Source organism: Argiope bruennichi, chromosome 10 (genome assembly GCF_947563725.1).
Source record: "Argiope bruennichi chromosome 10, qqArgBrue1.1, whole genome shotgun sequence".
NCBI lineage: Eukaryota > Metazoa > Arthropoda > Arachnida > Araneae > Araneidae > Argiope > Argiope bruennichi.
Genome location: NC_079160.1, coordinates 58,887,600 through 58,905,330, shown reverse-complemented (window position 1 = coordinate 58,905,330; position 17,731 = coordinate 58,887,600).

Sequence of the window (17,731 nt, the reverse complement as noted above, 5' to 3'; positions counted from 1 at the left end):
TAAATACGCAATCTATTCAATTAAACTAATAGCAAGTCAATTTTTATAAGAAATTTGCTACAATGAAATTAGAACAACAATGTGCATTTAATTATTAAATTTATTATTTGAATAATACTATCAGAAATTTAAAAATAAATATTATTTGTTTTTAAAGTATTAATTATTTTTATATAATGTTATTGTTAATAAATCCTTTCTTTCAATTTGACATGACATCCGATCTATCCATCGCCGTCGAGATTTCTCGAAGGCCATGATCTATTTCATTTGAGTTATAAACGTTCCAATGAATATCCGGATCCACAGTTGAAATCGATTTGAACCGATAAGGATTATTTGAAGCGAACTGAATAAACAAAAAACTACTGTTTATAGGCTATATTTGATTTATTAGTTTTATTCTACTTGTTGCAGATGGCACTGCAGTTATTGGCATGGAGGCATTCGAATAGAGAAGCTGAAGGACTGGGGAATATTTGCTGCATAATAATGATGTCAATGGAAAAAGAAATAACTGACAATATAATCTCACAATATGATAATACTTATGAGAAAATTTTAAATATATATCGAAAACTTAACTAAGCCCTCATTTATTTCATTTCTCAACAGAAATGTTTATCATACATAACGGAAGTTAAGCAGGCAGCGTTGCCTAGAAGCCAACTATTGCGGCACAATACAAGGCCAAGCTTATCTCTTTAAGATCCTATGAACCCAATGGAACAACCGTTTGCCATTATCTTAACAACGTTGTCTCAACTGTACACATTAGGGCAATACCGGCACAACAACAGAAAGAAAGCTATTATAAGCACTAGATGGTATCATATGAATATAGCTTTAACTGATAAATGAGTTCGAAAGTATCGTATAGTTTGGATTCTTTTTTTTTTTTTATAAATTGTGCGACTTTGCGACTTTTTTTGTACAGTGTTTTTCTTGCATTGTGTCAGAGGCGGCGGCAACAATTTTTCGACGTGGGGGGGAAGCATGATATATCCGGCGGGGGGGGGAGATTTCACAAATCTAGCTTCCAGATATCACATAATAATCAATTTTGCATTTTACAGGTAATTGGCTTATATAATTAGTAAAAAACTAATTTTAATAAGTAATAATTTGAGCTGTTTATTAAATAATTACTATATATATGCTTACAAATAATTTTGATATAGAGACAGTAACGTTTTTTTGATGGAAAGAAGAGCAATAAAGGAAATGTAGAATTTGGAGCATAAATATCACAGCAAATAATATATACTGCTATGGTATTGTGGTGAATTGGTATGAGCGAGAATAGAACATGGGACCTTGTGGTTCGCAGTCCAGTAACATGGCCATGATACAAAAGCAATTGCTCGTGTAGCGAAGCTGTTAACTGGTTTATAAGCTATTCACTACAGACTCTCCCTCCAGTGAGTTGGAGGTGAGACGAACGATATGGCTGTTGAGTTGTGATGTATTAGCTATTGATTCTAATGCGCCTGTACCCATTTCAGTAGCGCCAAGCGATATGGCGAGCGTGTGTGGGTGAGTGGCTGCTGATGCTTTTGCTGCGTCAAGTGAGTCTGACGACTTTGGTTTGCTGGGGGTAGATGGCGCCACAACAGCTGTACGAAGGTATCACGTCCGGGTCACCAACGTGATGAATTGGTATGAGCGAGAATAGAACCTGGGACCTTGTGGTTCGCAGTCCAGTAAAATGACCATGATACAAAAGTAATTGCTCGGGTAGCGTAGCTGTTAACTGGCTTATAAGCTATTCACTACAGTATTGCAAACAAATTTTCACATTATTTTTAAAATCTCATGACAAAATAAAATAACTGCTGAAGCAATAAAAAATAATTATTGATTTATTATTATACGTATATACATATAATATTATAAGCAAAATTTTAAATAATGTAACTGAGAAACATAGCATTTCATTTCAATTTATGGTTATTATTTACATATTAACGATCTGTTCTGTTTCGTTTGCTAAGCTGTATTTTTTTAAATAATCGTTTTTAAAAGATTCACTGGAATTTAATATATTAGAAAGAGGAAGAACTGACGTAAATTAAATACATAATAATTATGCATATATAATACATATATTTTATAAAACCCAATTATTTTTAAGGCATTCAAATACAACAAATGTTCTTTTCTGTTTTAATATGAACATCCACAAGGATTTATATTTGCAGAAATTTTTTAGATATATTTAAAAGATATCATGCTTCTCTAAATTAATAGTTAGTAGAAGATTAAAGTAAAATAATGAGTAGGATATTATTCACCTCATACAAAGAAGATTTAGTTCTTCTATACTAGTTATAGTATAGAAGAACTAAAGCAGTTATTTTACTTTAGCTCAGTCTTGTAACTGCTTCGATTGAAAGTAATTGTTTTGAAGAACGTTGTCTTGAAACAATTGTAACAGCTTGCGACCACTAATCAATCGGAGCTGAAGGGATCGTGATTTTACAATGAATTTCCCTCGGTCATAAATTTATGAAGGTCAGTCTATTTTAGCCCCCTCCCCTTTAATAGATATGGGGTATCATCAAGTTACAAGAGCCTGGTAAATGTTTCCATTGTACAAATATGATATTGATTTATTTGCCTTTTAGTAGTGTACACAACAAGAAGAAGTAGTGCACTGTTAGTGCTTCAGAACAAAGTTCTTAAGAATTTATACTAGATAGGTACACATTTTACAGGGGAGGAAGAAAACCCAGTAAACCATAATTTTTATGCTTATATTTTTCTAACGTTAAATATATACATTAAAGAATATGGGCATATCTAATTACATAAGTATATATATTTTTTCAACGTTGAGATACCAAAAAAAACAAATTAAAAAATTGTTACGGAATGATTAAAAAATATATGTAGTTTCTCAAAAAGATATTTTATCTTCTTTTTTTAAAGAAGCAATTCTTATGAATCATGCAGAAGGCCTTTTAAAATTCTGATGCTGCCGGAAATCAAAATTGCGTATTTTTCAGATGAAAGAATAAAAAGGAGCTCCCAATTTTTTTTTTCTCCAGAAACGAATAATTCGTATTCTTGTTATAAGAATATAACAGCTCTTAAATTTCATGAAAGAACTTATAATCTCAATAATGTAATTATTGAAATATTTATATAACTTGTATCGATATATAACGCGTATCTATATTTAAAAGAGCTAATAAGTTAGAATTTAAGAATGAAAATATTTCTTTGCTTAAATGTAATTCACCGAACTTAATTGCTTGATAAATTTCTTCATGAAGCTACATATCACTTACAGGAAAAAGAAATTTCATAATTGAGATGGAAAGAATGAAAGAGTAATTCATTTTAAAAAAAGCAGTCAGAACAAATGGTTAAGATGTGTAAGTATTAGGTTCCAACAGCTTGTTTTTATACCTGTTAGTATTTGCTATTAAAATCCTTTTTCAATTATTATTTACTTCTTAATTATTTTGTTAGAATTATGTTACATTTTTTTAAAAAAATCTTGTAATATATAGTGAAATTGAAAAACTCATGAATTAATTCCCTTTAAGTCATTTAGAAATGAAAATTAAAAAAAAATACATTTTTAATTTTAAAAATTGTCTTTGTGTTTTCTGTACTCCTCAAACAAAAACTGACTATCTTCAAAAACTCGGTAAAAAAAATTGCCAATATCTTGAAAGAATTAAAAATATAATCTCATTATAAATACAGGTCACTGCAACTGTGTAAATATGTTATAGATCTAAGGAACTGGGCCGAAATAAATCAAATCTTGTATACTTATAATTTGAAAAAAAGAAAGAATACTGTTAACTTTTCAAAGTATGGAAGTTGATTAAATATTCAATTAATACACCGAAATTTTATCGTTTTTTTTTTTTTTTTTTTTTTTTTTTACAGCAACTTCGGAACAAATTATTCTACAATAAATGCATTTATACCATCTTAAAATTCAAACTTCTTCCTCTTCAATGATGCAGTTTCATTTCCCTGTAATTTTTCTCTAATTTTCGCCATTTTTTTTTCCAAATTTAAGAAACGATTAAGTAAATGCGGACGATTCTGAAATAAAGAATTTTATCGGCATTTTTGAAAAATAGTCTGGTTTAATTCACATTCAGACTTTAATTAAAAACATGAAATGCTAAAAGTATTTATAATATTATTATAATATTAAAAGTAATTATAATATTTTATAAAGAATGATTTTTTTTTATTTTAAAACTATTACTAACTAAGTATTTTGATTGAGAGCAACGTCGGATGTATAAACTAATAGTTCAATAAATGAGTACAGACAGAAAAAGAGAATAAACAGAAATCTACAGAACATTGTCAACCCGTCTACATAAGATCTCTTCCTTTTATGTTTGAAAGGAGTGTCCCCTTCAATGAGACAAGTGGAACTGTTTTCCGACTTACTGTTATTATTTCCCCTCCCCCCTTCTTTTATGATCGCAGGGTACATTCTGAGCCTGTGAGCTAACCATATTGTTGAGCCAAAATGTTGAGCCTGTGAGCTAACCATATATTTGAAATAATGATATATAGTGATTCAAACAATTGAGAGTACCTCTTACTTTTACTTGATAAATCCGACTTTCAATATAAATAACACATTAACGAGAAGTGCAAACATGTTTTTATTTTTACACATAACAAATGGTTTAATTTAAAGCAAAAATTAAGAACAATCAATGAAAAACTTCTAAATTGAAAAGTTTCAGAAGCATTTAAATAAACATATGCAGATTTTTGCCTCAAAAAATTGAGAATACAACGTTGTGGTACCGATTTAACCAATTTTTATTGCTATCTCAAGATATTTTATCTCATTATTCTCGCAACTATTGTTTTAAATGGGTTTTGTTTCAAATTATGTGTTTTTGGACCACTGTTCCGAGTGTGGCCCACGGATATTTAATGACATTAATTCCGGGATACTATGGTGGTGTGAAACTGCTGTTTACAATGAAAAAGACACCACATTTTGACGTTACATGCATTCTGTTTGGGGTAATTGTCCTGTTGGGAAATGAAATTTCCATCTAAGCTCAAATTCGTAGCACTTTCCTTTTGATTGCTGCAAAGAATATCGAAGTAAACCATATGGTTTATAATGCCATCTATAAGAACTAAATTTCCTACCCTAGATGAAACCATACAACCCAAAATCATGACGGAGTCACCTCCATGTTTAATTGTAAGACGTAATTTTTTTGGATCCATAGCATTATTGGGATTTCTCCATACGGTGTGACGGCTGTCACTGCCAAAAATGATGAGTTTTCTTTCATTACTAAATATAACTTTTTTCCAAAAGTTATTGGTCTTCAATTAATGATTTTTGCAAACTTCAAACGTTTTTTCTGAAATTTTCAAGCTGACGAATGGTTTCTCTTTAACAATTCGACTTTTATATCCAGCTAGTCTAATTACATTTCGCACTGTTTCAGCATCTTACACTTCTGCCATGATCTGAGAAATTTCTGCAGCAAGTTGGATGAACCATATGGTCACAGCAATCTAAAGAAAAATGCTAAAAATCTGAGTTTAGATGGGAATTTCATTTTCCAGCAGGAAAGCGACACTAAACACATTGCAAGTTATGTCAAAATGTGGTGTCTTTTTCATTGTAAATAGCAATTACACACACTACCACAGTCCAGCGACGTCAATGTCATTGAATATCTGTGAGCCACACTCGGAACAGTAGTCCAAAAACACACAACTAGAAACAAAACCATTTAAAACAAGTGTTGCAAGAAGAACGGGGTAAAATATTTTCAGATACCACCAAAAAATAGTCGAATCGGTACCACGACGTTTAGAGACCATTATAAAATCCAAAAGATATGCAACTAAATACAGACACTTTCTTTCTATGCGAGATATTACAAAAATTTAATTGGTGTATTCTCAATTTTTTGAGACAAAAATCCGCGTATATTTATTTAAGATGCTTCTGAAACTTTTTAATTTAGAAATTTTCCATTGATTGTTCTTTGATTTTACTTTAAATTAAACCATTTGTTATGTGTAAAAATAAAAACATGTTTTCACTTCTCGGTAATGTGTTATTTATATTTGAAGTCGGATTTATCGAGAAAAAGTAAGGTGTACTCTTAATTGTTTGAGCTACTGCATATCAGCTCTATGCAGCTAACTAAGCATGAACAAGACTGATTTGCAAGCACTCAAATCTGGGAACATAAAATGAGTTTTTTTTTTTTTTTTAAATGTTCTGCAATTTAAACGTATGTATGTTTTATTTAGAATACGTTCAAGTAGAATGCCCCTATAAAAGGATATGTATTTGCAACACAAAAAAAGAAATAAAAAATTCTTGGATACGCCTGAAGTTACAAGGGGTCTTAGGCAGTAGCCTACTCTACATATTCGATAATCTGACCATTTAATAACCAACCTAAAAACCTAAAATAATTTTTAAATAAGGATTGTAACCAAACTATCGGCATTAAAATATCTTCCGAGCACACATAACAGGAACCATATAAAATGTGGAAATTTAAGGGGATGTGATTGTTTTTTAAGATGGACAGAGAAAACTTTTTAACTTTAATATCTTATAAACATTAAAGTTCTTTCGTTTACAAATGTCATGATAAGATATGTAAAATACGCGTGTAAAAAAATGAGCTATTTAACATGTAATTATACATACGTGCATATTTAGATTAAAAAATGACTACATTTTATACAAAAGCAGTAAGATATTGAATTTGCGCTCCCTTATTTTTATTTTTAAGTGTGCGTTATTGCTAAATACTTTTCGCCTTTAGAGCTACAGTAAACTGATATTTTTAAAAAGAAAGAAAAATTACACTCCATTTTGCATGTTATAATACTAAATGAAGAATCTCAAAAACTGAGGCACTAAATCGTTGAACAAATTAAGTGCATACTTAGATAGACTGTTTTAGTACATGTATGTATATCGCATGTACAGTCAAAAGTACAAACCTCATCGGTGTCCGTCACATTAATTTCTTAGCCCCCCCCCCAAAAAAAAATGCAACCGAGATATTTTATTTACTTGTCGTTTCGTCAGCTTTTCTGCCAAATGTAATGTAAACTATAGGCTAAATATTCGACAATTAAATTAGATGTCCGATTACCTCTCATTTTAACATCCGCCGCTCCGATTTTTTAGTCGACCGACAAAGATTAGTTCACAAAAAGCGACGCTTTCCACCTCGTCGGTTATTATGCCAAATGTTGAGCAAACTATGGGTTGAATATATGACAGTTCCATCTTATGTTCGACAATCAGTCGACGTTACTTTGCACTGATTTTTTAATCGACTCGCGGAGAATTGTCGGAAAATGTATTCACCAGTCGCCTTGTCAGTTGTTTGTCGAACATTGTCATTCTGGCATCTTAAATCATTCCTCGGATACTTTGATTGTTCATAATTCATTAATTCTAAGTTGGGTTTTAAATTATTGTATTCGTTAATACCAAACTCGCCACACCTACTTTCCGAAGTAATAAAGACTTTTGCAGATGAAATTCTCAACTTTTTGCCGATCGGGGGGAGGGTGCAAGAGGTCACCGAAGGGGGGCAATTGCCCCACCCCCACCCCTAGTCATTGTCGCCGCCTCTGCTTTTTGTACCTCTTACATTTTCTTCCTTCCATCAGACATTATGATAAAAAACAATGTGGCGAAGTAATTTATCAATTCAAAGCAAATGGAGAGATCCCGAAGTGCCCTATTCGAACAAGATATTGTACGATACCTCCACTATGTTGATCAACATTTTCAGTACTGGCCAACATCATGCAGACATCGTAAGAATGTCCTTGTACATTTTGTGTCAATAGGGTAGCTTACTATATAGTATTATATTGTTAACTTTGGAAAGAAAGTATTATACAATATTGTTCGGATTATTCGGAAAGCTGAAGAAAATGTATTGCAAATATATGTACAAAATTCTTTTTTCATGCAATGCTTAATAAAGTATCAAAATACACATACGAAAAATGAACGATATTAGATTCTCCATGCTAAGTCAAAATATGCACATGTCTATATTCAGACAAAAAAAATTAATTTATTTCATTCAAAAAGAATTACAGCTTGAATTGTAAAGGCCTTATCTTCATTTTTAGAGACATGTTGTTATTGTAGAGTATTTTTCTTTCTCGCGCATGCTAATATTCCCCCCAAAAATGTGAGTTCCTCCTACCCAAAATTTCAGGCTTTCGATTTTCTTAATGTATTATATATGAGTATTCTATGAATAACTACTTTAATCATCGTTTTATTAAGGCATCTTTATCCAAAATCTATTAAAAAATTTAAAGCATTTGCAATTATAAAATCTTTGTCACAAAAATGAATTAAAAAAATTGAAGAAGGAAAAAAAATATACAGATATTGGATTGCATAGTTATAATACTAAATGTAAAATCTGAAACATTTAGGCATTAATTTATTTCACAAGTTTAGCACATACGTAGATAAGTTCTTTTAGTTCTTTAACTGTAGCCTTATTGTATTAAAGATATAATTGCAGCCGAATGATTCAGATTGCAAAAACAGATATTTTATTGTTCAATAAACCTAATATACAATTGTACAATTTTTAAGTCCAATGAATAGTGAATTTACATAATTTGGCCGTAGCAAAGCAATTCTTCTTAGCATACATATTATGGAAGAGTGTTGATACTAGTTGCCTATGTTTTATTAAATTGATTTTAATCATTAAACCAATTTTAGTTAGAGAATCATCATGATAAAATAAACATAACAAATTAGAAAAACTTTCAAATACATTGCTGAAGAAGTAATGATTAGATGAATAAAATGATGATTATTTTTCGAATTGTTTAATTAATTCTGAGTCGGGGGAAAACAATCACATCTCCCATTCATGTATATATATAAATGCTTCAATTTTCGGATTAATTTCACCGACGGATCGAAATAACGGATGAAAAGAAACTTTATTTTTTATAAATTATGAATGGACAAAAAGATAAAGAGAAGTCTGTGAAAACGCGACATCTTATTCATTTGCCATCTTGTCGGTTATTCTGCCAAATATAGCACAAATTATATGCTAATGAACGATTTTTGAATCAAATGTCTGAATATATGCTAACTTGATTCCGCCAACATCCGTTCATTGAGTTCCTAATCGATCTACTAAATGTTGTCTGCAAATACAACATTTTATTGACTTGTCTCGCTATCTACTGTTTTGCGAAATGTAGTCATTCAGCCATTTAAATCATTATTTGGATAGTTCGACTGTTTACAGTATATTAACTTTAAGCCGGTTTTTAAATTATCACTTTCGTTAATGCCAATGTTTCCACATTCATTCCGAATCAATGAAGACTTTTGCCGATAAAACTCAATTATTCGCCGACGGGGGAGGGGACAAGCGTGTAGCAAAATGGAATGAGCAAGGATAGCACTTGGGACCTTCTGGTTCGCAGCCCAGTAACATGACCATGATACAAAAGCAATTGCTCGGGCAGCGCAGCTGTTAACTGGCTCATAAGCTTTCACCACAGACTCTCCCTCCAGACGAACGATATGGCTGTTGAGTGGTGATGTATTAACTGTTGATTCTAATGCGCCTGTACCCATTTGAGTAGCGCCAAACGTTATGGCGAGCGTGTGTGGGTGAGTGGTTGCTGATGCTGTTGCTGCGTCAAGTGAGTCTGACGACTTTGGTTTGCTGTGGGTAGATGGCGCCACAACAGCTGTACGAAGGTTGAAGGTTCATCGTCCGAGGTCACCAATGTAGCGAATTGGAATGAGCGAGGATAGAACCTGGGACCTTGTGGTCTGCAGCCCAGTAACATGACCACGATACAAAAGCAATTTCTCGGGTAGCGTAGCTGTTAACTGGCTTATTATATAACTGGCACAAGGGATTGCCGATAGAGGACTATTAACACTACCCGCCCAACTCTAACAACCGCCTCTGGGTGTTAACATACAAGTTTTATATGAAGTTCATAATGCTCACTGTGAAAATAAAAGTCTGTGCTTTCGTGACGTTCATGCAATGGGGGGGGGGCGAGGATAATACTTTTAGTAGAGAGTATGCGAGAGTTTCGGGAAGACTCTATCGCTGGTTTTGACTTTGATTCAGTTTATGAAAATTAACATTTTAGTATTAAGAAAAAGGGAAAAAAGAAAGTTCTTGTAGATGTAGGTTATATCAATAGAAGAAGGCAATATTTTAGAGAAAACACACACACACACACACACACACACATACTGAACACTATCTTTCTTATAGTCTCCTTTGATAATATATATATATATATATATATATATATATATATATATATATATATATATATATATATATATATATATATATATATATATATATATATATATATATATATATATATATATATATATATATATATATATATATATATATATATATATATATATATATATATATAATGAATTTTAAATAATAACCCATGGTTTCTTTTAGAAATTTGAGGATTTGCTTAAGAGTTAGTAATCGAATTCCTGTTGTATCTTTGTTATAATCCGATAATTTACTTATAATATATGAAATGTCAAATCGAGCTCCATTTACAAATTACATTATGGATCCTAGAGTCTCTCAACAAGCTGTTGATGGAACAAGGAAACATCTTAGTTATCCCCTATAACACCAAATATTTTCATTGGATTACAGTCAATTACATTAAATATTTCTAATATTTGCTTTATGTCTTTTCTTCGGGAAAAGTCAATGTTCTTTCTATTTTCTTGATTGCCATTCCTAAAAATATGTTTGAATTTGTTGTTTTCTTTAACTTCTAATTCTTTCTTCAAACTGTTAAAAATTTGTTAATAAAACTAAAAAAAAACCATCTATATATATTCTTATACGAATAAATTCGTTGCCTTCTGTTTTGGTTATATATATATATATATATATATATATATATATATATATATATATATATATATATATATATATATATATATATATATATATATTAACCAATCTAAAGTAAGAAATAGTTTGAAAACGAAACTAAAATGAAAACGAAACAAAACAGTTTCGAAAGCGCAACTAAAAATTATTACCTATTCAAACTAAAACAGGAAAAGGAAAAAAACTTCATAGTATTTAGAGAGCGCAACTGCAGCTACTTCTAAAACACAGATGAATTGATACAAAAGTATTAAAATCAAGTTAATAGGAAAATCAAAAAAACCCAATAAAAATTAAACCAAAAATATATATAAAAAAGAATCCAGCCTGAAGACTTTTTCAAGGGTCACCCTCAGGCAAGGATTCAAAGAAAGGGATTTTTTCTATGAAGGAAATGCAGACATTAATCTAATAATGATTCCTCGTGACCCGAAAATCCCCTGAAATTAGGCCCAAAAGATATACCATTTTAACAGAATTTAATTAACAGAACAGAATTAACAGAATTTAATTCTATTAACTTGATTTTAATACTTTTGTATATATATATATATATATATATGTATTGTCTTTGAAAATTACAATGGAAGTCTCCCACAACTAGTGGTCAGTAGATTTAAAAATGGCTCAAACCAATAAATTTGCTTTTAGACTTTAACAAGTGTCATACATAGGATACGAATCCTTGTATCTTTATAGATGAATGCAAGAAGGACAATTTACTTACTGATATTTTCTTGCCATAAAGCTGTATAAAAATATAATTTTTTATTACCCCCCCCCCTCGTCAGAAACCAAAGTATTTTCATACATTTTGGTATATTTTATGATGAAACTGTACAATTGAAAATATATGAATAATTGCAATGGAGAAATAAATAAACACTTGTTTGACTTTTTTTGGACTCTCAGCATATATGGAATCGCGTGCGCGCGCGCGCGCACACACACACACACACACACACACACGAACTCAATGGACTAAAGTTAAAGCCTTTAATTGAAATTAAAAACTCTTCAACTCAGTATAAATGATTTCTACAGACAGACATGTATGCTATAAAAATTAGACACACACACACACTGACATACACGAACTCAATGGAGTAAAGTTAAAGCCTTTAATTAAAATTAAAAATTCTTCAATTCAATTCAGTATAAGTGATTTCTGCAGACAGACATGTATGCTATAAAAATTAGACACACACACACACATACACATACACACACAACACACACATACACACACAACACACATATACACACACACACTGATACACACGAACTCAATTGAGTAAAGTTAAAGCCTTTAATTAAAATTAAAAACTCTTCCTTTCAATTCGGTATAAGTGATTTCTGCAGACATGCATGTATGCTATAAAAATTAGACATATATATTATACAAATTTCATTTTTTTAGAACTTGAATAAAAGTCTGCATTTATTTGGTAATTTTTGCTTGTCGAAATATATCTTTCAATTTATCAAACTGAAAAAGCATCCTCAACGACAACAACAAAAAAATTATCTCCATTTTATGCCGATACGGAATTAAAGGAGGAGTGAATTACTGAATTTATCTGTCTGATAGGAGGAAAAGAAGTGATAATAATTGAAAATCAATGAAGAAATATAAGTGAAATGGAATAATTCTTCTGGTTTTAAAGCCTTGAATGTATTCCATCAATGAATAGACCTAGATGAGTAGACTGGATTCAGCATAGTAATAATAGAAAAATGGCTGGTGCAATAGGCTTTGATTGCGAGAAAAATGCCCATTTCACTTACATTTGGGCGATAGAAAATGGTAACCCTTTGATGATTGGACATGTACTTCTCAGTCCAGAATTCACTGTAAAATCGATGGAGATGAATAGGTGGAGACTATTATTGGACACTGTGGAATCATTCGCGCAATTGATCATCATAAAGGCCAAAAAAGACGATGGACCGGAACAGATTCAAATACATTTCGAGATTTCGTTTCTTGGTGTAGATGGATTACCTCTTATAAAGAGAGAAGATACTCACAAATTTTTAAGATGTCATTCTGCTGGAGTTTATAAAATGACTGGAGTAGATGAAATTTTTTCTCGCAGAAGAGTAGAATACTTACCGAAAGATGTTCTTACTGTTCGATGTCGTATGTGGAGAAAGGGTACCGAAATACCAAAACCGGATATCTGTTTTGCTCGCACACGCTTTGGAATGGATCGACATCGTTTCGTCTGGGCCTTACAGGGATTCAGCTCTCTTAAACAGAGATGTGAGAAGATACGGCTTCTTAAATCAGGCTCAGAAGGATCTCCTGACCATAAACTGATCTTTTTCTTAAAAGAATGCGACGGTGAAGAATATGTGTGCATCGACTTTGATAAAGGAGATGTATTGAAAAATTCAAATATAACCGGGGAAATAGCCCTTTTAGATGCTGAAGGTACAGTCGTGCATTCTGAGAAAGTATGCAAAATGATTTCATACTCAACAGACCTTTCAAGTGAGGAAAAAGCACTTTTCCATCCGGATATCTGTAAATGTATATATAAGCGCAAAATTAATTTGTGTAGGAGTTTTTTTGGAACACAAAAGTTATTATCCTATAAACTTACTTTATTGCCTAATGACGTGCTTTCTTTGCGATGTGAATTAGACATCATTTGTGGTCCAGTTGAGTCGGAAATAGAAAACTGCGAACGTTTTGAATCTCTTGACTCAATAAATCTTAATATCGACCTGAAACAGAGAAATGCTGAAAAGTCGGATAAAGCTGTTACTGAAAAATGCCCTTTCACAACTGCCATTTACAATTTTTATGAAGACAAAGTTTTAACTGACGTGGTTATTCAAACCAATTCAGAATCTTTTCCTTCCCACAAAGTAGTTTTGTGTTGTCGGTCTTCGGTGTTCAGTTCCCTTTTAACACAAAAGAAGACTGAAAAAACATGCATACGTATTGATGTTCCTGAGGATCCTGACACCTTGCGTCGGTTGCTGTTGTACATGTATACGAATGAGGTGCAAGAAATGCAATGGCAGAATGCTGTAGATTTGTTCAAAGCTGCGACTAAATACGAGCTGTTGGATCTCCAAAAAGAATGTTCAGCCATATTGAAATCAAGTATTTCTCCGGATAACGTTTGTAGTCTTCTTTATATTGCAGATGTATATTATGAGAAAGACATAATGGATTCAGTGGTTCACTTCGTAACCCAGAATTCCGATATTTTCAATTGTGAAACATGGAAGCAATTTAAGAAAGAAAATCCTGAATTAGCTTTGATTACAACTGAACGAATAATTTGCAATTTAAGTTCTCCGTCTAATAAATATCATGCATAGAGTTCTAATTTGCATAATAATCATGCATAGAGTTCTATCATGGCTAAGTTTAGTATGTATTTATACATTTAAATCACTCATGCCCTTCTCCATATTTTACATATTACAAAATATATGATTATGAAATACGTTTGGAAATAATGTTACTTTATTTTGGTAAAATTTGAATAGTATTATGATCTATAATAATACAATAATATTCTTTTTTCCTTTCATTTACTTTTACTTTTTCATTTTTTTATGATGATTTGATAATTATTTGAAATCCTGAATTATGATTTATAAAGACGAAAATAAAATGAAACCTCCTGGAAAAAATTTAAATTTAATAATTAATTAAATTTGGAATATAAATTTTTCTAAATGAACAACTTTGAAATGAATAAAAAAATGTATAAAATATATTATATGATTTGTAAATATTAGTTTTTTTTTCTTACTATAAGTTTTGAACCGAAAACAAATTGTAATACTATAGAAATCGAATAGATTTTAGTGTTGACCTTCTTATTGAATGAAAATATTATAAATATTTTGACTTATATCATGCATTTGTTTCTGAAATTGCCACTCGCAATATGTAAAAAATTTTATAAAATTCTTTAAAAATCATTAATTATTCAAAGAAAAATATTATCGTCTGATGGGTTTTTTTTAAAAAATCGCTTTGTACGGAAAGTAATTTTTCGAAAAACTGAGCGATATAGGAATTATTTTGTGGTGACTGAAGTATAGAAAGAATTATATTTAAATTTTTTTGCAAATATTTATTATTATTATATTTTATTTTTTCGATTTTAATTTGATTGTAAAATTTCTTCATGGAATTTAGTTTTTATTTTTATTTTGATGATTCTACTTTGTGCATCAAGTTTCAAAAAAATGTGATTTAAAATTTAAAATATGCATTCTATTATTTGCTTTAATAAACGAATTCTTAGTTCTTTTCAATGAGATGATGAAAAATTAAGCAACAATTTGATGTCAATCATATTTTTAAAAAAATTAAACTACATGTGTGCAGACGATGAGAAGATTTTGGAATTATAATATTTTATATAAAAGTAATTTTAAAATTAAAAATTTTATGTATAGCCTTAACAAAATCCCTTACTTTCTTAAGAAAGAGTGTTGCCATTTTATTGAGTACTTATCTTTTACTAATAAAGATGGATGTTGGCACTCAATTGGTCGAACGGTTTGATCTAGAATAATTAAATTTGCCATAGATTTTTTTAAAAAGTGCAAAAATGCAAAACTGAGAGACTTACTTAAAAATTTTAGTTAATTAAAAATTAATCAACATTTTAGCATTTTATTGTAATGACTTCCGAAAATATTACAGCACAAAAATAATTTTTACATTTTAAAATTTAAAAAATTATCTTTTTACTGGTATATATTTTTACTGCCATATATTTCTTTTAATTTTTAATTAATTTTAAAAATATCTTGAACATATTTTCCAACAATAAAGTGTTGAAATAAAACCGATATCGTTTTCACTGTTACTACAAATACACCCCGACTCTTTTCCATTGTTGTTGATGGCATTACGCTTTATTTTTCTAAGTTCAGTAGGTTTCAGTATAAAGTATGTTTTTAATAATTTTCTGAAATTTTTTTTTTCTGTTTAGAAATAATGTTTGACTTTAGAATCAAGTAATGAGGAAAAGTTTTTATATTGCCACCTTTCTCAAACACTATTGAATTCTCCTATGATGTAATTAGAAATATAAAAATAGAGGCCGAAAATTAATAAAAACATAGAATAATGAACATAACGATGTATGTTATCTAAAACAGTATGAACAATAATCTTATCAAAATCTGAAAAAATATTCTTTAAGAGGAAGTTATTGTTATACAAAGCACTTAATTGAAATTTTTAGTAACCAGAAATCAATGTGAATCAAATGGTCTCCAAAGGCGGCTTGTTTTAAATATAATCAATTTTGGAAATCCTTTTAAAAAGCAAAAAGGCCCCAATTAAAAAAAAAAGTACCTAAAAGAAGCTTATAATTATGCAAATATATTCTGGATCCAATCAAGTAGATTTCTTCGAGTTTTACATACTTGTTTATATTCTCATACCGTAAAAGTGAGATCGGAATTGCTACTTATTATTTTATAGTTATGTTTACTAGAATATTTATATCAGGGCTTCAGGCATTTACAATTCTCTTTCTGATCACTTTTTTGATAAGAAATATGGCTGATTTACTCACTTTAGCATATTGAAAAAATTATAAATTTATATATTTTTCATTTTTAATAATTTAAAATAATTTGAAATACTAAATAATATTTGGGGGGAAACAACCATTAAAATACCGCTACGTTTTATTAAAATGCATGGAAGATGTTGCAGGGAATTTTCGATTATAAATGGCAAAATTTTCATAAAAATTATATGGTTAAAAATATTTTATGATAAAAATCATCACTATTATGTTCATCAAAATAAAACCTCGGAAAACTTAGATACTTATTCTAATATACGAACAATAAAGATGAAAGTGTGTGTTGGTACTCTACAGGCCGTTTCGTTTGGAAAATGGTGATGTGTACCTAGAAGCAATTTTTTTGAATTTTTGAATAGAATTTTAATTAATAAAAAATTGCTTTAGATTTTGTAACTTCCCCTCAATAATTTCCGAGAATATTATCAGAAAAAAGTAAATTTTATACCGTTTCAAAATTTAGAGAATTATCCTTCACATAATACCAGTTTAATTATCGTGCGAATTTTTTCTTAATTTTGGCAATTTAAAAAAAAAAAAAACACAATTTGTTTGCCTAATTTCCAACAATAGAGTATATTGTTGCCTTGAAGTTCCATTTTCATTCTATCATCAACTATTTGATCTTCAACTGTTCAAAACTAAAGAAGATGTATTTTGCTTAATTATTTTGTTTTTCTGTTTGTTTAATTATGTAGGTTATTAAACAGATAAAAAATTGAAGATACTGTACCGTAAAATTATCTGATTGAAACCGCACAATTACATTATTAATTGAGCTATGATGTCGTGGAATTCGTTTCTATTAGAACGTTTCATGCACACAGTGAGAAGAGCATATGTAAGAAAATTAAAATAACGCGGTTTTAAAGTCTAATACATGGGGTGTTTAAATGAAAAGCTATGAAAGGACACTGTGCGTATAAGTGAAGACTTTATTCAAAGTATACACCATAGGCCTGAGCACAACGATCCCATTGATTAACGGGCCAGTGGATTCCTTGTTCCTAGAACTCCTGTGGCTGTGATGAGACCCAGTCCTTCACAGCGTCCTTGAGTTCACCGTCCAAGGTTCGCTACTTGTAGAATTCCTTGAGCACAGAAGAACCATTAATTCCGATGTGTACTGTGAGACACTCCGAAACCTACGCAGGTCCATGAAGAACAAAAGACCAGAATGGAGTG